This window comes from Pongo pygmaeus, chromosome Y, assembly GCF_028885625.2.
Source record: "Pongo pygmaeus isolate AG05252 chromosome Y, NHGRI_mPonPyg2-v2.0_pri, whole genome shotgun sequence".
NCBI lineage: Eukaryota > Metazoa > Chordata > Mammalia > Primates > Hominidae > Pongo > Pongo pygmaeus.
Window position 1 is genome coordinate 26,879,890 of NC_072397.2, and position 20,713 is coordinate 26,900,602.

At 38.1% G+C, this 20,713-nt stretch overlaps 1 pseudogene; it reads right to left on the reverse strand.

The window, feature by feature from the left end:
• Positions 1-7,402: 7,402 nt before the first annotated feature.
• Positions 7,403-20,505, reverse strand: LOC129025707 (heat shock transcription factor, Y-linked-like; annotated as a pseudogene).
• Between the last annotated feature and the right edge of the window lie 208 nt (positions 20,506-20,713).

The window sequence follows — 20,713 nt, forward strand, 5'->3', positions numbered from 1 at the left end:
GCTTTTGCAAACTGCTGAATCAAAAGAATGGTTTAACCTTGTGAGCTGAACGGAGACTTGACAAACGTTTTCACAGATAGCTTCTTTCCAGATTTTATCATGGGATATTCAATTTTTCACTATAGGCCTTATTGTGCTCTGAAATGTTCCTTCACAGATTCTGCAAAAAGACTTTCCGAACCACTGAATTAAAAAACGGTTTAACTTTGTGAGCTGAATCCACACATCACAGATTTAGTTTTTATTGTGGGATATTCGGTTTTTCACTATGGGCCTTACTATGCTCTGAAATGTCCATTTGCAGATTCTACAAAAGCACTTTTTCCAAACTTCTGAATCAGAATAAAGTTTAAATTCTGTGAGCTGTATCCACACATCACTAGGCAGTTTCACAGATACCTTCTTTCTAGATATTATTGTGGGATATTCTGCTTTTCTTTATAAGCAAAATGGGATTTGAAATGCTCTTTTGCAGATTCTCCAAACAAGAGTGTTTCCAAGCAGCTGAATGAAAATAAAGGTTTAAGTGTATGAGCTGAGTCCACACATAACAAAGCAGCTTCACAGATAGATTCTTTCTAGTTTTTTAGTGGGATATACAATTTTCAATTTAGGACTCACTGCACTCTGAAATGTCCCTTCACAGATTTTACATAAAGAGTGTTTCCATCCTGCTGAAAAAAAGGAAAATTTTAACTCTAGGAGCCTAAGCCACACAGCATAATGCCATTTCACAGATAGCTTCCTTCTGGTTTTTATCACAGGTCATTTGGTTTTCCACTATAGGCCTCAATGTCCCTTCATAGATTCTACAAAAAGAGTTTCCAAACTGTTGATTCAAAAGTATGGTTTAACTCTTTGAGCTGAATTCACACATCATAGAGCAGTTTTCACAGATAACTTTCTAGTTTTTATCATGGCATATTCAGTTTTTTTAATATTGGCCTTACTCCACTCCAAAATGTACCTTCACAGAATCTATAAAGACAATGTTTCCAAACTGCTGAATCACAAGAGAAAGATTTAACCCTGTGAGCTGAATTCACACACAAAAAAGCAGTTTCACAGATAGATTCATTCTAGTTTTTAATATAGGATGTTAGGTTTTTCACTGTAGGTCTTAGTGGGTTCCAAATTGTTCATTAGCAAATTCTACAAAAAGAGTATTTCCAAACTGCTGAATCCAAAGAAAGGTTTAACTCTGTGAGCTGAATCTGTGTATCACAGAGTAGTTTCACAGATAGCTTCTTTATAAATTTCATCATGGATGCTTCTGTTTTCGCTATATGCCTGGTAGGCTCTGAAATGTCCCTTCACAGATTCTACAAAAAAGAGTTTCCAAACTACTGAATGAAAAAGAAAAGTTAAATCTGTGAGCTGAATGCAGACCTAAGAATAATGTTTCAGATATAGTTTCTTTTTAGTTATTCTCATGGAATATTGATTTTTCACTATAGGCCTTACTGTGCTCCAAAATCTTCCTTAGCAGATTGTACAAAAAGTGTGTCTCCAACATGCTGGAAGGAAAGAGATGTTTAATTCTGTGAGCTGAATCTACACATCATCAAGCAGTTTCACAAATAACTTCTTTCTAATTTTTACATAGGGCTATATGATTTTCCACTATAGACCTTACTGTCCTCTGAACTGTCCCTTCACAGATTCTACAAAAGAGTGTTTCCAAACTACCAAATGAAAAGAATGGTTTAACTTGTGAGCTGAATCCACATATCACAAGGCAGTTTCTCATGCAGCTTCTTTCAAGATTTTATCGTGGGATATTCAATTTTTCTCTATAGGTCTCACTGTTCTCCAAAATTTTCCTCAGCAGATTGTACAAAAAGAGTGTTTCCAACATGCTGAATCAAAAGAAAATTTTAACTCTGTGAGGTGAATCAACACATCACAGAGCAGTTTCACAGTTTCTCTTTAGTTTTTATCATGGAATATTCAGTTTTTTACTGTATGCATTACCGTGATCTGAAATGTCCCTTCGCATATCCTACAAAAAGTGTTTCACACCTGCTGAATCAAAATAAAAATTTAACTCTGTGAGCTGAAAGCATTAATTGCAAAGCAGTTTCACAGATAGACTACTTTGAAATTTTATCATGAGATATTCTGTTTTTCTCTATAGGCATAATGGGCTCCAAGATGTCCCTTTGCAGATTCTACAAAAAGAGGGTCTCCAACCTGCTGAATCAAAACAATGGTTTAACTCTGTGAATTGTATCCACATATGACAAAGCAGTTCCACAGATAGCTACTTTATACATTTTATCACAAGATATTCAGTTTTTCACTGTAGGTCTCAAGGTCCTTCAAAGTGTCCCTTTACAGAATCTACAATATGAGTTTTTCCAAACTGCTGAATCAAAAAAAAGTTTAACTCTGTGAGCTGAATGGAGACAAAGCACTTTCACAGAAAACATGTTTCTTTGTTTCTAGGTATATTTGGATTTTCACTATCGGCCTTACTGCACTCCAAAATGACTCTTTGTATATTCTAAATGACCCTTTGTAGATTCTAAAATAGGAGTTTCTGATCTGTGGAATCAAAATGCAGGTTTACTCTGTGCTGAAATCATACGTCACAAAGCAGTTTCACAGATAGCTTCTTACAAATTTTTATTGCGGGATATTTGGTTTTTCATCATAGGTCTTAATGCGCTCCAAAATGTCCCTTCACAGATTCTACAAAAGAAGCATTTCCAAACTGCTGAATTAAAAGAATGGTATAACCCTGTGAGCTGAATCCACACATCACAAAGCTGTTTCACAGATAACTTCTTTCTCATTTTTATCTGAGGATATTCTGTTTTGTACCATCAGCCTCAATGGGCTCCTAAATGCCAGTTTGTAGATTCTCCAAAAAGAGTGTTTCCAACATTCTAAATGAATAGAAAGGTTTAAATCTATAAGGTGAATTTTCACATTACAAAGCAGTTTCACCAATGGCTTCTTTCTAATTTTTATCTGGGAATGTTCAGTTTTTCCCCATAGGCCAGAATGGGCTCAAAAATGTCCCATCGCAGATTCTCCAAAAAAAAGTATCCAACCTGTTGAATCAATAGAAAAGTTTAACTCTGTGAGGTGAATCCACACATCACAAAGCAATTTCACAAATAGCTTCTTTCCAGTTTTTATAAGGGGATATTCCGGTTTTCCTCATAGGCCCTAATGGACACCCTCATGTGAGATTTTCCAAAAAGTGTTTCCAACCTCCTCAATAAGAAGAAAGTTTTAACTCTATGGGATGAATCCACACATCACATAGCAGTTTCAAAGATAGCTTCTCTCTAGGTTTTGTCTTGGGGTATTCAGTTTTTCCCAATGGGCCACAGTGGGCTTCCAAATTCCCCATTGCACTTTCTTCAAAAAGAGTGTTTCCAACCTGCTGAAACAAAAGAAACGTTTACCACTGTGAGATAAATTCACACATCACAAAGAAGTTTCACAGAGAGATTCTTTCCAGTTTTTATCTCAGGATATTTGACTTCTCCCCATAGGCCTGAATGGGATACTAAGTGTCCCTTAGCGGATTCCTCAAAATGTGCATTTTCTAACTGCTGAATCAAAAGAAATTTTTATCCCTGTGAGATTAATTCAAACATCACACAGCAGTTTCACAGATAGCTACTTTCTACTTTTTCTGGGGATATTCTGATTTTCCCCTTAGGTCTCAACGGACTGCCAAATGTCCAGTTGTAGATTCTCCACAAAGAGCGTTTCCAACCTGCTGAATCCACATAAAGTTTTAAATTTGTGAGTTGAATACACACATCACAAAGTTGTTACACAGGTAGCTTCTTTCTTGTTTTTATATAGGGATATTCAGTTTTCCCAAAAGGCCTCAGTGGGCTTACAATAGTCCCTTTGCAGATTCTCCAAGGAGATTGTTTCCAACTTACTGAACCATGAGCATGAAATGTTCTTCCATTTGTTTGTGTCCTCTTTCATTTCGTTGAGCAGTACTTTGTTGTTCTCCTTGAAGAGGTCATTCACATCCCTTGTAAGTTGGATTCCTAGGTATTTTATCCTCTTTGAAGCAATTGTGAATGGGAGTTCACTCATGATTTGGCTCTCTGTTTGTCTGTTATTGGTGTATAGGTATGCTTGTGATTTTTGCCCATTGATCTTGTATTCTGAGACTTTGCTGACGTTGTTCATCAGCTTAAGGAGATTTTGGGCTGAGACAATGGAGTTTTCTAAGTGTACAATCAAGTGATCTGCAAACAGGGACAATTTAACTTCCTCATTTCCTAATTGAATACCCTTTATTTCTTTCTCCTGCCTGATTACACTGGGCAGAACTTCCAACAATATGTTGAATAGGAGTAGTAAGAGGGCATCCCTGTGCCGGTTTTCAAAGTGAATGCTTCCAGCTTTTGCCATTCAACATGATATTAGCTGTGGGTTTGTCATAAGTAGCTCTTATTATTTTGAGATATATCCCATCCATACCTAGTTGATTGATAATTTTTAGCATGTAGGGCTGTTCAAATTTGTCAATGGTCTGTTCTGCATATGAGACAATCATGTGTTTTTTGTCTTTGGTTCTGCTTATATGATGGATTACGTTTATTGATTTGCATATGTTGAATCAGGCTTGCATCCCAGGGATGAAGCCAACTGTATTGTGCAGGATAAGCTTTTTGATGTGCTTCTGGATTCGGTTTGCCAGTATTTTATTGAGGATTGTTGCTTCAAAGTTCATCATGGATATTCGTCCAAAATTTTATTTTTTTGTTGTGTCTGTGCCAGGTTTTAGTATCAGGATGATGCTGGCCTCATAAAATGAGTTCAGGAGGATTCCCTCTTTTTCTGTTGATTGAAATAGTTTCAGAAGGAATGGTGCCAGCTCCTCTTTGTACCTTTGGTAGAATACAGCTGTGAATCCATCTGGATGTGCATTTTCTTTGGTTCATAGGCTACTAATTATTACCTCCATTTCTGAGCCTGTTAATGGTCTATTCAGGGATTCAACATCTCCCTGGTTTAGTCTTGCGAAGCTGTATTGCATCTATTCAATTCTTCTCTCTTTTCTCCTTTACTAGTCTTGCTAGTGGTCTATCAATTTTGTTGATCTTTCCAAAAAACCAGATCCTGGATTCATTTATTTTTTGAAGGTTTTTTTTTTTTTATGTCTCTATCTCCTTCAGTTCTGCTCTGGTCTTAGTCATTTCTTGCCTTCTGCTAGCTTTTGAATGTATTTTTTCTTGATTCTCTAGCTCTATTAATTGTGATGTTAGCCTGTCAATTTTAGATCTTTCCTGCTTTCTCTTGTGGGCATTTGGTGCTATCCATTTCCCTCTGCACACTGCTTTAAATGTGTCCCAGAGATTTTGGTATGTCTAATCTTTGTTCTCCTTGGTGTCAAAGAACATCTTTATCTCTGCCTTCATTTCGTTATTTACCCAGTAGTCATTCAGGAGCAGGTTGTTCAATTTCTATGTAGTTGTGTTGTTTTGAGTGTACTTCTTAACCCTGAGTTCTAATTTGATTGCACTTTCATCACAAAGACTGTTTGTTATAATTTCTATTGTTTTAAATTTGCTAAGGAGTGCTTTACTTCCAACTCTGTGGTCAATTTTGGAATAAGTGTGATGTGGTGCTGAGAAGTATGTATATTCTGTTGATTTGTGGTGGAGAGTTCTGTAGATATCTGCTAGGTCCACTTGGTCCACAGCTGAGTTCAAGTCCTGGTTATCCTTGTTAACATTCTGTCTTGTTGCTCTGTCTGATGATGACACTGGGGTGTTACAGTCTCCCATTATTATTGTGTGTGATTCTAAGTCTCTTTGTAGGTCTGTAAGAACTTGCCTCATGAATCTGGGTGCTTCTGTATTGGGTGCATATATATTTAGGATAGTTAGCTCTTCTTGTTGAATTGATCTCTTTACCATTATGTAATGGCCTTCTTTGTCTCTTTTGATCTTTCTTGGTTTAAAGTCTGTTTTATTAGAGACTAGGATTGCAAAACCTGCTTTTTGTTTCTTTGTTTGTCTGTTTTCCATTTGCTCGGTAGGTCTTCCTCCATCCCTTTATTTTGAGCCAATGTGTGTCTCTGCATATGAAATGGGTCTCGTGAATACAGCACAGTTGGGTCCTGACACTATCCAGTTTGCCAGTCTGTCTTTTAATGGGGGCATTTAGCCCATTTACATTGAAAGTTAATATCGTTATGTCTGAATTTGATCCTGTCATTAATATGTTAGCTGGTTATTTTCCTCATTATTTGATGCAGTTTCTTCCAAGCAGTGATGGTCTTTACAGTTTGGCATGTTTTTGCTGTGGCTGGTACCAGTTGTTCCTTTCCATTTTTAGTGCTTCCTTCAGGAGCTCTTGTAGGGCAGGCCTGCTGGTGACAAAATCTTTGAGCATTTTCTTGTCTGTAAGGTATTTTATTTCTCCTTCACTTATGAAGCTTAGTTTGGCTGGATATGAAATTCTGGGTTGAAAATTCTTGTCTTTAAGAATGTTGAATATAGGCCTCCACTCTCTTTGGCTTGTGGAATTTCTGCCAAGAGATCAGCTGTTAGTCTGCTGGACTTCCCTTTTTAGGATACCCAACTTTTCTCTCTGGCTTCCCTTAACATTTTTTCCTTCATTTCAACCTTGGTGAATCTGACAATTATGTGTCTTGTGTTTGATTTTCTTGAGGAATATCTTTGAGGCATTCTCTGTATTTCCTGAATTTGAATGTTGGCCTGCCCTGCTAGGTTGGGGAAGTTTTCCTGGATAATATCTTGAAGAGTCTTTTCCAGCTTGGTTTCATTCTCCCTGTCACCTTAAGGTACACCAATCTGACGTAGATGTGTTTTTTTTTTCATAGTCCCATATCCCTTGGAGACTTTGTTTGTTTGTTTTTACTCTGTTTTTCTCTAAACTTCTCTTCCTGCATCATTTCATTCATTTTATCTTCTTTCACTGATACCTTTTCTTCCACTTGATCGAATCAGCTACTGAAGCTTGTGCATGCATCACATACTTCTCGTGCCATGGTTTTCAGCTCCATCAGGTCATTTAAGGTCTTCTCTATGCTGTATATTCTAGTTAGCCAATTGGCTAATCTTTATTCAAGGTTTTTAACTTCTTTGCAATGGGTTCAAACATCCTTCTTTAGCTCGGAGAAATTTGTTATTACCTATTTTTGAAGCCCACTTCTGTCAACTCATCAAAGTCTTTCTCCCTCCAACTTTCTTCTGTTGCTGGGGAGGAGCTTGCATTCCTTTGGAGGAGAAAAGATGGTCTGAGTTTTAGAATTTTCAGCTTTTCTGCTCTAGTTTCTCCCCATCTTTGTGGTTTTATCTGCCTTTGGTTTTTGATAATGGTGACCTTCAGAAGGGGGTTTGGCATGGATGTTCTTTTTGTTGATGTTGATGCTATTCCTTTCTGTTTTTTAGTTTTCCTTCTGAAATCCAGGGCCCTCAGCTTCAGCTCTGTTGGTCTTTGCTGGAAGTCCACTTCGGGCCCTGTTTGCCTGGGTATCACCAGCGGCAGCTGTAGAACAGCAAATACTGCACAACAGGAAACATTGCTGCCTGATCCTTCATCTGGAAGCTTTGTCTCAGAGGTGCACCCAGCTGTATGAGACTTCAGTCACTCCCTACTGGGAGGTGTCTCCCAGTTAGGCTACTTGGGGGTCAGGGACCCACTTGAGGAGATAGTCTGTCCATTCTCAGATCTCAAACTCCATGATGGGAGAATGATTACTCTCTTCAAAGCTGTCACACAGGGACTTTTATGTCTGCAGAAGTTTCTGCCTCCTGTTATTCAGCTATACCCTGCCCCCGGAGGTGGAGTCTACAGTAGCAGGCAGGCCTCACTGAGCTGCAATGGGCTCCACACAGTTTGAAGTTCCCAGCTGCTTTGTTTACCTACTTAAGCCTCAGCAATGGTGGACGCCCCTCTCCCAGACTTGCAATTGCCTTGCAGCTTGATCTTGGACTGCTGCTCTAGCAGTAAGCAAGGCTCTGTGGGTGTTGGACCCCCTGAGCCAGGCACAGAATGTAATCTCCTGGTGTGCCATTTGCTAAGACTGTTGGAAAAGTGCAGTACTAGGATGGGAGTGTCTTGATTTTCCAGGTACCATCTGTCATGTCTTCCCTTGGCTAGGAAAGGGAATTTCCTGACCCCCTATGCTTTCCAGGTGAGGCAATGTCTCTCCCTACTTTGGCTCACACTCCATGGTCTGCACCCACTGTCCAACAAGTCCCAGAGAGATAAACCCAGTTCCTCAGGTGGAGATGCAAATATCACCTGTCTTCTGTGTCACTCTGGGAACTGTAGACTGGACCAGTTCTTATTCAGCCATCTTGGATCAGTCCCTCACTTCTTTCTAGTTTTTAAATGGAGGTATTTGGTTTTTCACCATAGGCCTCAATGGGCTCTCAAAAGTTTTATTGCAGATTCTCCTAAAAGAATGTTTTCAACCTGCTGAATCAACAGAAAGCTTTAACTCTGTGGAATAAATCTGCAACTCACAAAGCTGTTTCACAAATAGCTTCTTTCTATTTTTTTATCTCTTGAAATTTTGCTTTTCTGCATAAAGCTCAAAGGGCTCCCAAATATGACTTCACAGATTCACCAAAAAGAGTGTTTCCAACGTGCTGAATAAAAACAAAATTTTAATTCTGTGACATGAATCCACATATCACAAAGCAGTTTCACAGATAGCTTCTTTATGGTTTTCACCTGAGGATATTCAGTTTCTCCCCAAGGACTCAACGGACTCGAAAATTCCCTTTGGAGATCCTTTAAAAAGAGTTTTCCCAACTTACTGAATTAAAAGAAAGGTTTAACTCTTTGAGATGAATCCAAATATTACAAAAGAGTTTCACAGATAGCTTCTTTCTAGTTTCTATCTGGGGGTAGTTTGTTTTTCAGCATATGTTTCAGTGAGCTCCAATATGTGTCTTTGCAGATTCCACAAAAACAGTGTTTACAACCTGCTGAATGAAAAGAAAGGTTTAACTCTGTTAGATAAATCTACACATCGAAGGTAATTTCACAGAGAGATTCTAGTTTTTTCTGAAGATACTTGTTTTTTTCCCAGAGGCCTCAATGGCCTTCCAAATGTCTTTACGCGGATTCTTCAAAAATACTGTTTCTAACTTCTGAATCAAAAGACAGTTTTAACCCTGTGAGATGAACCCCCATATCACAAAGTAGTTTTTCAGATAGCTACTTTCTAGTTTTTATCTGAAGATATTCAGTTTTTCCTCATAGACCTCAATGCACTCTCAAATGTTTCATGACAGATTCACCAAAAATAGTGTTTCTAACTTGCTGAATCAAAAGAAAGTTTTATCTCTGTGAGATGAATCCACACATCAGCAAACAGTTCCACAGATAGCTTGTTCCTAGTATTTACCTGTGAATATAAGGTTTTTCCCCATAGATTTCAATGGGCTCCAAAATGTTCCTTCATGAAGCACTTTCCTGGCATGATAATCCAAAATGGCTTTTGGAGACGTGTCTTGCAAATGGATGACAAAATCTGGATAAGGCTCCCTTGGAACCTGTGGAACTGAGTTAAAAGAATGGTAAGTAGTACCAGGGTTGTGAATTTTTTCCCAGGCTCTTAGGCATATAGTTCTTAGCTGATCAACAGGTTCAACACCCATTACCATCAGTTGATTTCAAGTACCTCATGCCTCTCCAATTCCAAGCAACAGATCAGATGTGATATTAATGGGAGGTTGTGCTTGAGCATTTCTGCATGCCTAATTTGTTGTTTCATCCATCCACCAAGTTTCAAATTAGAGAAATTGAGAGGGAGACAGGATGGATCAGGGTAATAACTCCTAATTCATAAATATTAAATGTTGGTTATAAGCCACAGATTGTAATAAGAAATGAACATAAGGAGAATTTGGCCCATATTGTCCAATTGCTTGCCTTAAGTCTTTTAATATTTTAAAATAAAATAGCTCCCACTGTGCTTGAGAATGTTCTCTGAAATTTTCAGCTGGCAAAATAATTAGTAAAAACTGCCAACATCCAAATACCCCATTTCTTGTGTCGGGAGAATGGATGCCTGGATTATCCCTGAGTCATAATTAGTATCTGGGCTGGCTCACAGAATTCCTTTACCATAATTAACAGGTGTACAAGCCTGGATCATTCCCTACTGTAATTGGCTGTTGGGCAAGCATGCAGCTTCCTTTCACCACAGTCAATGGTGGGGCATGCAACATTGGGAGTGGCAAGCCGTGTCTCAGGTTTCCTTTCCAGAAATTCATAAGGCTGAGGAAGGGGTGACCATTCCAGGCCTTCCCCTAAAGGCACAGTAGGTGGCAATATTTCTGCAGTAGATGGAACTGTTTCTTTCATAAGTTTTTGAAGATTAATATATAGCTTCCCATTTCTACCCCTTTTTAAACCTAGACTGTGATGGTTCACTTTGCTCATCATCAGACTTCTGATTGTTAAAATTTTCTATGTCATCCTGACATAGAAGGAACTCCTGTTCCTTCCTCCTCAGTGGGGAAGCACTTCAGTGCTGTTTAATTGCCAACCACAATGACCAAGTGGAGAAAGTAATATTGTGGCTCTCTCATTGTGCTAATTTTAAGTCTGATCCAACCTTATACCAATCTTTTACATGCCTGGTTCCATATTCCATGAACCAAGGAGAATACTCTTCTATGAGATGGAACAAAGATGTGAGATTTCAGGTACTCACAATTGCCCCACTGTAGCCCAATAACTGTGTCACCAGGCATAAGTAATTAGCAAACTTACTTTCAGCCTGACCCACATTTTCCTGAGGTTACCATGGAATTCTCCACAGAGCCTGAAGTGAAAACGTACGTGGGTGTCCTTTGTCAGTCATGCTCCACTTTCCATGCTCTGGCATTTCTTCACTGTATTATTGTAGAGATTACAGGGAGATCTGTGTTGGGTGCCAGATGTTGGGGAAACCAGTCCCACCCTACCCAGTGGGTACCCTGACTCTGGTGGAGAAAAAAAGAGTTAGACCGAGTAAGTGTTTAAAAGGTGGGTCTAGGCGACTGGAGCATTGAAGGCTTCCTCACAGCCTGGAGCCCTCAGGCTCCACCCAATTTATTGGTATACGGACAGTTTGTTCTTACAGCAGATGGGAGGGGGAGGAAGGAATGAGGAAAAGGATTAATCAGTGAAGGAGATCTTGTGAGTCATTCGATAAGATGTATAGCAGTGGTGATTTCTGTGAATTTCCTTGAGGAGAGGCGTGTGTCTAAACTACTTAAGATCTTTAACTTATTGGGACTGAAACAGGTGGGAGCAGGTTTTAGGAGAAGCCAAGATGTTTGGCTATACTCCACTGCTTCAAGGGAGCATTATCTCCCTGAGAAAACTGTGGAATGCTACTGAGTGGTTATGCTCTTGGGGCATAAAAACCTGAAGGTAATAAGGAGAATTTTCTGCTCAGAGACCAGCCATGGCTTTCCATGGGTGTCTCACACAGGGGAGACCAACACAACTGGCACCCCAGAAACCCTCCTTCTCACATTTCCAACCACATAAATCAAAAGAAAGATTTAACTTTGTGAGATGAATCCACATATCACAAAGCATTTTCACATTTTCTTTCTAATTTTTTGCTGGGGATATTGGGTTTTTCCACATAAGCCTGAATGGACTCCCAAATATCCCTATGCAGATTCTCCAAAAAGAATGTTTTTAACCTGCTGAATCCAAAGAAATTTTTAACTCTGTGAGATGAATCCACACATGACAAAAGCATTTTCACAGATAGCTTCTTTCTAGTTTTTACCTGAGGATATTCGTTTTTTTCCCAATAGGTTTTAATGGGCTGCCAAAAATTCCTTCATAGATCCTCCAAAAGACTGTTTTTAACCTGCTGAATCCAAAGAAGTATTTAACTCTGTGAGATGAATCCACACATCACAAAGCTGTTACACAGATTCTTTCTAGTTTTTACCTGTGGAAATTCAGTTTCTCCTCATGGGCCTTAATGGGCTCCTAAAAATCCCTTTGCAGATTCTCCAAAAAGAGTGTTTCCAACCTGCTAAATCAAAACAAACTTTTAATTCAGTAAGATGAATTCACACATCATAAAGTAGTTTCATAGAAAGTTTTTTCTAGTTTTTACCGGGGGATATTGGGTTTTTCCCCATATGCCTCAATGGGCTCTCAAATGTCCCTTTGCAAATTTTCTAGAAAGATTGTTTCCAACCCGTTGAATCAAAGAAAACATCTAACTCTGTGAGAAGAATCAGTAAACCACAAAGTAGCTTTACAGATAGCTTCTTTCTAGTTTTTACCTGGTGATATTTTGTTTTTCTCATTGGCCACAATGGGCTTCAAAACGTCCCTTTGCAGATACTCCATAAAGAGTATTTCAACCTGCTGAGCCAAAAAAAGAGGTTTATCTCTATGAGATGAATCCACACATCACAAAGCAGTTTCACAGATACCTTCTTCCTAGTTTTTACCTGGGAATATTTGGATTTTCCCCATAGGCTTCAATGGGCTGATAAATATCTGTTAGCAAAATCTCTAAAAAAGAGTGTTCCCAATCTGCTGAATCAAAAGAATCTTTTAACTCTATAAGATGAATCTACACATCACAAAAGAGTTTCACAGAGAGCTTTTTTCTTGTCTTTACCTGGAGATATTCAGTTTTTCCACATGGGCCTCAGTGGTCTCCCAAATATACCTTTGCATATACTCCAAAAAGAGATTTTCTTTTTCTTTTTTTTTTTTTTTGGAGGTGGAGTCTTTCTCTGTCACCCAGGCTGGAGTGCAGTGTTGCAATTTCCCACTCACTGCAAGCTCCACCTCCCAGGTACATGCCATTCTCCTGCCTCAGCCTACCAAGTAGCTGGGACTAAGGCACCCACCACCATGCCTGGCTAATTTTTTTTTGTATTTTTAATAGAATGGTGTTTCACCATGTTAGCCAGGACCGTCTTGAACTCCTGAGCTTGTCATCCACCCAGCTTTGCCTCCCAAAGTCCTGGGATTAGAAGCATGAGCCACCCCACTCAGCCGAGATTTTCTAACTTGCTGAATCAAAAGAAAGGTTTAATTCTGAGATGAATCCACAAATCACAAAGCAGTTTCACACATAGCATCTTTCAAGTTTTTACTTGAGAACATTCTGACTTTCCCCATGATCTTTTATGGGATCTAAAATGTCCCTTCACAGATTCTCCAAAAAAAAAAAAAAAAAAAAGTGCTTTCAACCTGTCCAATCAAAAGAAAGTATTAACTCTGTGAGAAGAATCTGCAAATCACAAAGCAGTTTCACAGATAGATTCTTTCTAGTTTTTAATCATGGGATATTCCATTTTACCCCATTGGCCTCAATGGACTTCCAAATGTCCCTTCACAGATCCTCCAAAAAGAGTGTTTCCAACCTGCCGAATCAAAAGAAAGTTTTAACTCTGTAAGTTGAATCCACACATCACAAGGCTGTTTGACAGACAGCTTGTTTTTAGTTTCTACCTGGGTACATTCTATTTTTCCACATGGTCTCCTAGGCTCCTAAATTTACTGCTGCAGACTCCCCAAAAAGAGTGTTTCCATCCTACTGAATCAAAAGAAAGTTTTAACTCTGTTAGATGGATCCACACATCACAAAGCAGTTTCACAGACACCTTCCTTCAAGTTATTCCTTGGGATACTTGGTTTTTCCCCATGGTCCTCAATGAGCTCCCAAATATCCCTTCATAGATTCTCCAAAAAGAGTCTTTCCAACCTGCTGAGTCAACAGAAAAGTTTAACTCTGTAAGATGAATCGACACATCATGAAGCCATTTCTCATACATCTTCTTTCCAATTTTTATCTGTGATATTCTGTTTTCCCTCTAGGCCTCAATGGGGTCCAAAATGTCCCTAGGCAGATATTCCAAAAAGAGTGTTTCCAACCTGCTGAGCAGAAAGGATGTTTTCCTTCTGTTAGATGAATCCACACATCACAAAGTAGTTTTACACATAACTTCTCCCTAGTATTTACCATGGGATATTCAGTTTTTCCCCATATGATTCAATGGGCTCCCAAATGTTCCATTGTAGATTCTCCAGAAAGTGTTTTTTACCTGCTGAATCAAAAGAAAGGTTTATCTCTGTGAGATGAATCCACACATCACAAAGTGGGTTCTTTGATAGCTTTTTTCTATTTTTTACCTGGGGATATTGCACTTTTCCCCATAATCTTCAACATGTTCCCAATTGTGTCTTCTCAGATTCTGAAAAAGAGTATTTCCAACCTGCTGAGTCAAAAGAAAAGTTTAACACTGTGAAATGAAGCACACTTCACAAATCAGTTATACCAATAGCTTCTGTATAGTTTTTACCTGGGTATATTTTGTTTTTCCCCATGGGCCTCAATGGGCTCCCAAATGTCTTTTTGCAGATTCTCCAGAAAGAGTGTTTCCAACCTGCTGAATCAAAAGAAATGCTTAACTCTGTGAAATGAATTCACAAAAAACAAAGCAGTTTCACAGATTCTTTATTTCTAGTTTTTACCTAAGGATACGTGGTTTGTTTCTGCATGGGCCTCAAAGGTCTTTTAAATGTCCCTTATCAGAATCTCCAAAAAGAGCATTTCTAACCTGCTGCATCAAAAGAAACGTTTAAACTCTGTGAGATATAGCCACACATCACAAAGCAGTTTTACAGATAGCTTCTTTCTAGTTTCTAACTGAAGATATTCAATTTTTTCCCTTAAGCCTCAAAAGTGTCACAAATGCCCCTTTGTAGATTCTCCAAAGAGAGTGTTTCCAAACTGCTGTATCAAAAGAAATGTTTCACTCTGAGAGATGAATCCACATATCACAAAGCAGTACCACAGAGAGCTTCTTTCTAGTTTATACCTGGAGATACTCCATTTTTCCTCATAGATCTCAATGGCCTCCAAAATGTCTCTTCACAGATTCTTCAAAAAGAGGGTATCCAATCTGCTGAATCAAAATAAATGTTTCACTTTGTGAGATGAACCCACACATCATAAAGCCATTTCACAGATAACCTCTTTCTAATTTTTACCTTGGATATTCAGTTTTTTTCCTGATTGTCCTCAATGGGCTTTCAAATGTCCCTTTGGAAATTTTCCAAAAAGAGTGTGTCCAACCTGCTGAATCAAAAGAAATGTTTAACTCTGTGAGGTGAATCCAGATGTCACAAAGCAGTTTCATGGATAGCTTCTTTCTAGTTTTTTCCTGAGGATATTGTTTTTCCCCATTGGCCTCAAAAAGCTCCAAAATGTTCCTTTGCAGATTCCCCAAAAAGAATGTTTCCCACCTATTGAATCAAAGCAAAATTTAACACTGTGAGATGAATCCACACAAAACAAAGCAATTTCACAGTAGACACTTTGTAGTTTATACCCGTGGATTTTCAGTTATTTCCTTTAAGCCTCAAAGGGTTCCCAAATGTACCCTCACAGATCTCCTGAAAGAGTGTTTTCAACCTGCTGAATTAAAAGGAAGGCTTACCTCTGTGAGGTTAATGCATACATCACAACACAGTTTGATACATAGCTTCCTTCCAATTTTGATATAGGGATATTTTGTTTTTACTCTAGGCCTCAATGGGCTCCCAAATGTTCCATCACAGGTTCTCCAAATACAGTGTTTTTTAACTGCTGAATCAAAAGAAAGGTTTAACTCTGTGAGATCATTCCACACATCACAAAGCAGTTTCACATACAGTTTTTTCCAATTTTTATCTGGGGATACACAGTTTTTCTCAATAGGCCTCAATGAGCTTCTCAATGTCCCTTCACAGATTTTCCAAAAAGAGTATTTCCTACATGCTGAATCAAAAGAAAGATATAACTTTGCAAAATGAATCCACACATCACAAAATTTCACAAATATCTTATTTCTAGTTTTTATCTGGCATGGTTTTTTTTTCATAACCCACAATGGACCCCCAATGTCCATTTACAGATTGTCTAACAAGAGTGTTTCCAACCTCCTGAATAAAAAAAAAAAGTCTGTAAGATGAATCCACACATCACAAGGCAATTTCACAAAGAACTTTTTTCTAGTTTTTATCTTGGGATATTCCATTTTCCCCCAAAGGCTGCAATGGCCTCCCAAATGTCCCTTTGCAGATTCTCCAGAAAGAGTGTTTCCAACCTGGTGAATCAAAAGAAAGATTTAACTCTGTGAGATGAATCTTCACATCACAAAGTAGTTTCAAAGAAAGCTTCTATCTTTTATCTGGGGATAGTTGATTTTTCCCTATAGGCTTAAAAGGACTCCCAATGGTCTCTTCACAGATTCTCCAAAAAGAGTGTTTCCAAGCTGTTTAATAAAAAGAAAGGTTTAACTCTGTGAGATGAACCCACACATCACAAGGCAGTTTCATAGATAGTTTCTTTCTAGTTTTAATCTTGGAATATCCAATTTTCCTCCATAGGTTTCAATGGAATCCAAAATGTCCCTTCACAGATTCTTCAAAAAGAGTGTTTTCAACTTGCTGAATCAAAGAAATGTTTAGCTCTGTGAGATGAATCCACACATCACAAAATAGTTTCACAGATACCTTCTTTCTAACTTTTATCTGGGAATATTCAGTTTTTCTTCATAGGTCTCAAAGGACTCCCAAATGTTGCTTCACAGATTCTACAAAAAGAGTATTTCCAACCTGCTAGATTGAAATAAAAGTTTAACTCTATGAGATTAATCCACACATCACCAAGTAGTTCCACAGATAGCTTCTTTCTAGTTTTCATCTGGGGATATTCTTTTCTTTTCAAAAGGCCCACAGTGGCCTCCAAAATGTCCCTTTGCAGATTCCCCAAAAAGAGTGTTTACAATCTGCTGAATCAACAGGAAGGTTTAGTTCTGTGAGACGAATTTACACTTCCCAAATCAGTTTCACAGATAGCTTCTTTCCAGTTTTCTTCTGGGGATATGTAGTTTTTCATCATAGACCTCATGGGCTATAAAATGTCCCTTCACAGATACTGTTAAAAGAATGTTTCCCATCTGCTGAAAGAAAAGAAAGTCTTACCTCTGTGAGATGAATCCACACATCACAAAGACATTTCACAGATTGCTTCTTTCTAGTTTTTATTTGCGGATATTTGGTAGTTCACTGTAGGCCTCAAAGGACTCCCAAATGTCTCTTCATAGATTCTCCAAAAGTTTTCCTAACTGTTGTATTAAAGAAAAGGTTTAACTCCATGAGATGAATTCACACATCACAAAGCAGTTTCAGAGATAGTTTCTTTCCAGTTTTTGTGTGGGTATAGTAGATTTTTTCCCATAGGCTTTTATGGGCTCCCAAATGTCCCTTTGCAGATTCTACAGTTAGAGGGTTTCCAATCTGCTGAATCAAAAGAAAGGTTAAGCTCTATCAAATGAATCCACACATCAAAAGTCAGTTTCACAAAGAGCTTCTTTAGGTTTTTATTTTAGGATATTTTGTTTTTTTCCATAGGTCACAAAGGGCTCCCAAATATCCCTTTGCCACTGGGAATTGCTACTGCAAATAAAAGAAGAAGTGGTAAGGAGACAGCTAATTCTTTCAGGCAAGGACCTGCCAGTCAAAACAGAAGATGAAAAAGAACTTTTAGAAGCATGGAAAAATTATAACTAGACCTAAAAAGAAAGCATCATAGTTGAAATGATAACCAGTGATGCTAGTCTCAGTAAGTCAAAATCATTGCATCTCTAGTGAACAATACTGTGACCTACCCCTTTAGAAAAAGTTGTGGTGAGGAAAAAAGAATAAAAATTAATGCCACAACACCAAGAATGTTCATTTTGACAATGAAAATAGGTGCTATATTTGTAAGTCCCAGTCAACATTGACTAATTCACATACATACGTGTATATATATACACACACATACATATATGTATTAGGTACTGTGTTACATCAGTGCTGGGTGTCCAAGACAGACAGTAAAACTAATTTGATAGACAAGAAGCACTATCCTGGAAGGAGTGATGTCTGTGTTGTAGTCGTCTTAAGTAGGCAAATTGGGGAGATACTTTTATCTACAAGAAAATAATGGGACTGAAGTTATCAGATAGAAAAGGGCATGTCTGAAAGTGGAACGGTCTGAATGTCTCACTGTGGTGAAATAGAAGGACATGAAGCTGAAAGGAGAACAAATATCAGGTCTGGAAGGGATTTATTTAGCCATGCTGAGGATCTGGACTCAGAATCTAAAAGGTGTTAATCCTGACAAAAGCAATTAAATCTGACTTTGTATGGAGCACGAAACCAATGTGATGAAAATCTGCATTAGAGGTGGGATATGGTGGCTCAAGCTTGTAATCTCAGCACCTTTGGGGGCCATGGTGGGTGGATCACAGGCAGCCAGGAGTTCAAGACCATCCTGGCCAACATGGTGAAACCCTATTTCTACTAAAAATATAAAAATTAGCCCAGTGTTGTGGGCATGTGTTTATGTGAGCATCTATTCCCTTTCTGTCATGCAAATTTTTGCCCTAATTTGATTTATGCCAGAGTACTTTAGAAGTCACTTATTACTTTTTCCTAACTCCAGTTGTTTCCTTTCCTTTGCCTGCTGTCATTGTTTGATATGTCCCCTCCAAATTTCACATTGAAATTCTGTGTCCATTGAGATACTGTTGGGAGGTAGGATGTTTGAGAGGTGATTAGCCATGTGTGTGTAACCTCATGACTGAATTGATGGTGTTATCTGGAGAACAAGTTATTTATTCTGTGAGTTGTCTTTGATGAAGGATGAGTTTGGCCTCGATTTTCTGTTCATCTCATGCCCTTCACCATATGAGGTCAACCTACCATGTTGTAACATAGAAAGAAGATCTCATGAGATGCAGCCCCTAGGACTTCCCCACCTCCAGAACCATGAGCAAAATAAGTCTTTTTACAAATTACCCAGGCAGTGGTACTGTGTTGTTTCAGCAGCAAATGGACCCAAAGACTTTATTATTTTTTCCTCTTTAGAGAACTAAATTAGTTAACTTACATAGGAGCACATTAAATTTCCTTACAAATGATCAAAAAGCCCATATATACTTTTACAAAAATCAGTACAATAGCCTGACACTGAAAGAAAACACCATTCTACTTTTAACTATACTTTGAGAAAAAGAGAAAAAAGCAAACATGAAAGTCGACATGCAGTTTTATTGTTCAGTAAGATAATTACAGAATTTTTTAGGATTTTTTTGGTCAATGTAAATGTTAGTCTCTGTTGTCCCGCATAATTTGATACTCTTTTAATGGAAGATCATTTGTAATTAGGGTGATATTTGTCCAGTTGTGATGGTTGAAGATCTGGCCTGGAATGAGGGACAGCTGATGTATCAGGTATCATAGGCATTTGCAACCACGAGTTGCCTGCTGGTAGCAGGTTAAAATGTGTAGCCTTGTTGACTGATATCACAGGATATCTTGTTGGAAGAGCAGATTGTTCCACTATCAGCCCCAGATAATGGTTTTGCTAGGGAGATATGTTAGGGTATTGAGAAGTTGTGGTTGTAATGAAACTCACAATGTGGCCACTTGCTTGGATGCAGGTGCTATGAGAGTGCACATGAATAGTGGTCAACTGATTTAAAATAGCATGTTGATCTTTTGTAATTTGTTGAGACAAGTGGCAATAACAAACATAACACTTAAAATATCAGATTTCTGTTTCATCACACAAACTTAATGTCATCAAGTAATTCATGAACATGGTTTACTATCTTCAGGAATGTGCTTTTGGGAAAAAAGCACTCAAATTGTTAAGCCCTCAAGTGAAAACATGTTATATATTAATAGTAACATTGCATTAATGGCTTTGGTACATTTATTTTGATAAATGAGATTCAAAGTTGTTAGCAAAATTTCTTAAAACCCTGAAAGATTAATGCTCAAGCTGAACTCAATAATTTCAAAAAATTAAATAATTTTTACATTAGTGTTTTATATAATTTTCAAAATGTGGTCTCACTGCATGTATTAATATATTTACTGATGTACAAAGTAAAATTACATATCTACTCTATGTAAAGTGTTAACTGAAATATGTTAAATACCTTGCTCGAGACAATGGATTTATTCTCTTCTGCCAGAAAGGTGGCTACAAAGGCAGATGTTTGAAAATTCTGTAAATTTTACTAAATCCATAAAGGCTGAGCTGTCAAACAAAACTTGTAATACTGTCAGCTTGAAATATTCTGCAAGGAGACTTTCTATCCAAAATTTCTTTCTTGAAGAGTTCTTCATTAATCACTATACAAGTTCCATTCTCATCCCATAGAATAGACGTGAATTGGTCACTCTCAAATATTTTCCAACGTTTCCTGGGAAAGGTCACAGAAAAAAAAATCATTATCTTTATCTGGCTCAGAGACACACACTCTGTAACATGGCCATTTTAACAAAGATTCTTGTGACAAAACCTGAACAGAATTTTCTTCAATGTTTGACCTTAAGTCTGAGTCCCCAGGGAATGTGTGTTTACACAGTGGAGATCTAGTGGAAGGCTTCTGAATCAGTTAATTCATCTCTGGGAGAAACAACTTGAGTTTCTGAAGAAACATGTGCCATCTCAAATAAATATTTCTTTAGATATTTTTTCAGCCTCTATGATTTTCAAGACTGCAGCTTCAAACACTGCTTCAGAAGGCCTATGAAGGCAAACCAATCTAAAGCATCACTCTAGTATATGTCAAGCTGAGTAGCAAAGACATCACAAGAGTACTTTAGTCTCCTAGCAACCAATAAAAATCTGGCTAAAAGTATTTCCTTCCGAGTC